The sequence below is a fragment of the Podarcis tiliguerta genome (assembly GCF_965153285.1).
Source record: "Podarcis tiliguerta genome assembly, chromosome: 4".
NCBI lineage: Eukaryota > Metazoa > Chordata > Lepidosauria > Squamata > Lacertidae > Podarcis > Podarcis tiliguerta.
Window position 1 is genome coordinate 38,543,443 of NC_139537.1, and position 3,109 is coordinate 38,546,551.

Genomic DNA, 3,109 nt, shown 5'->3' on the forward strand with positions numbered 1-3,109 from the left:
AATATATATGCTGTGCAGAGAAAAGAATGCACACCAGATGCCCATTTCAGATTCTTCTTGAAGACCCATTGGCTGCCATCATGTGAATGCATGAACGTATAAAGATGCCATATCATGAGTCCGATCATCTAGGTCAATGTCATCTGCTCTGGTCATATTGTTCAGGTGCCTGATTATTGTCTTCCAAAGCAACTTCCCAACTTAAGAATGGAAAGCAAAATACCGATGGAAAACAAAAGAGGTTCAAAGATACTCTCAAGGCAAATCTATAAAAAATGTGGCACTGATAACTGGGAAACACTGGCCTGTGAGTGGTCCAATTGGAGAACAGCCTTTGCCAATGGTGTCATGGACTCTGAAGAAGCACGAACTCAGGGCAAAAAGGAGAAATGAGCTAAGGAAGGCATGTTTGGCAAACCCACACCGTGATCAACTACCACCTGGAAACCTATGTCCCCACTGTGGAAGGACATGTGGATCCAGAATTGACCTCCACAGTCACTTACAGATTCACTGTTAAGACCATATTCATGGAAGACAATCTTATTCAGCTACAAGTGATCACTAAAGAAAGAACTCCAAATGACAGCAGCTCTCCACGGTCTCACCTGCTACATAATCTTTTGCACTAGGGATCCTCAGGACTAACCCTAAGACCATCTGAATGCAATGCATGAGCTCTACCACAGACCTTTACTTTGTCCCATGCTTCCTCGCAGAGACTAGAATGCCCAGACAGGAGCCAGTGTTGTATCACTTAGCTTAAGCATCTGGAGGCAGAGCCTTTCAGATTTCCCTATCAGTCCCAGGCTACACCAATCTATTATTTTGAAAAAAGTATTAAGCATTTTGATCACATCCAAAGAGATAACATGTTTGATTTTCTGAATTTCAGTGTTTCTATTGTTTATTATTTCTCACTTTTTATTACTATTTGTTATAAAGGGGATGAAGCATTTCAATAAACTGTAGATAAAAAGCATCTTTATTAAGATGGGAGGGGGAACCTTGTGGCAACTATCCTCAAGGAAAAAAATCCTCTTTAAAATATGATCTGCAGAAGAAATCAAAAGCAAACAGGCGGGGAGGGGAGAAAAATAAGAGAAAAATGGCAGTCATAAAAATGAAGAGAAAAACATAAAGCTGTTAGTATAAAGGATTCCACATTGGGGAAAATAATAAAAAGCTACTTAAGCAACAAAAAAGGAAACAGAGAAATCATTAGAAGAAATAGAAAATGCTTAAGAAGCAGAATGTCATAACTGCACGGTGCACAGTTCTTGCTGCATTAGCATGCTGCTGTCATCAGAACAACTGTGGTAGTATAATTTTTGAATTTTCGGTGATATGAACAGATTTTATCAGTGCCATGTTATAGCTTTGGTTTGTATTATTATATAAAGTCCTATCAGGGGCTCCTGTCTACACCACTGAAACCAAGCATTATTGAATATAATTTGTCTGTTGCTGTCTAATGGAGGCAGGCTTTTAACACCTATTCATGGTGTCACAGGTGCTAGGAAACAATCCTTTGTTAGGCTGTTGCCTCACAAGGGGAGCTATCAGGACAAAGTTACCTTGATAACTGGGAATAATTCTCCATTGTTTACAATGTCATACTCATCAGACTTTGGAATGCGACCCCATCAAGCTAATGCAGGGGTGGGGGAACTTTGGACCTCCAGATATTGCTGTCATCCCTGACCACTGGCCATGCTTGCTGATGGGAGTTGTGAGTTCAGGAGGGCCAAAGGTTCCCCACACCTGAGATAATGCAAGGGGAGCAAACATGAGATGGGAAAAGAGGGGACGATGGGTGCTATTGCCTTCCACAAATTGGAACACATCTGTCTGTAGCAGGGAGTCTGTTCTATCCATGTGGCCCCATCGTGTAAGGTAGAACCATGGTTTTCCAGGACTCTGCATTGTGCATGGAGCCTACAGAAGTAAAGCAAGGAGCCCACTAGAGATGCTCACCCTCCAACTTACAGAGGGCAACAGCAGGTGGAGTTAGCACGTTGTCCGTCCCAAGTTTCAATTCAACTTAGAATATGTATTCCTGAATAGGGGTAGAGAAACAACTCACTGCATTGCCCTTTTGTGTTAAGTATATAGCAATCCCCTTTGGGAGGATAACTCATCAATTACATGGCCATGAGCTGGTTTACAAGAAGAAAAGGCTGAGATTCTGAGAGAATCAGGGAAGGATCAAGGAGCAGAAGAGCTGGCATTTCTTTGGCCTTTTAAGAAGGATAAGGTAACATTGGCTGGATAATTGTAAAACTGATGGAGAGAAAACTGAGGGGGAAATCATGAAGCCTATGATGAAAAAACATTTTCCAATTTCTAACTAGCTCTAATTCAGGGAAGCTGAGATCAATAGTAATCAAGTCACTTTACCCTTGTAAAATAGACCATTACCTTGACTTTCCAGGATTGCTATTAAGAACTATCATCTCTCTTAAAGACAATATCTGACATCAATAGGTGGTCATGGTTGTACTGGAACACAATACTTGTCCTTACAGCCTGAGACTATGCATGTTTGCTCGGAAGTAAATCCAACTGAATTCAATGGTATTATCCAGGATACTCAAATAGTTGAAAAATGGAGGCCAACCTAAACACGGGGGGAAAGTGACAAAATGTTTACTGCTGACTTACAACTCAGTTTGCAAAGGGTGAATTCGGAAACACCGAATACAAGTAATTGCATTTACTGTTTAATCTAAACCTATGGAATTGCTAGACTTAGTTATTAACTGGTGATACATCAGTCAAGGATCTTTGCTTTTTATCTTGTCAGGAAATAACCCTGCAGGAAAGTCAAGCTGGTAGGTGTGAAGTCAATCACAGCTTAGCTATGTATTATTTGGAGTTGGCTGGCTTTATTGAATATGTGAATTCACTGAAAGACAATCGAAAAATGAAATTATTACATTGAATATTTAAGTTAAAAATGCAAACTGGCAATCACTGATAATCATTAACTCATAAGTAGCCAAGTAAGCCTAAAGGAAAAAAATAGCTCAAGAAGAAATAGATTGTGAAGTACAGCCATGGGACATAATATCCTGCCCCCGCAAAAAACCTAGGTGTGCTTTTGTTT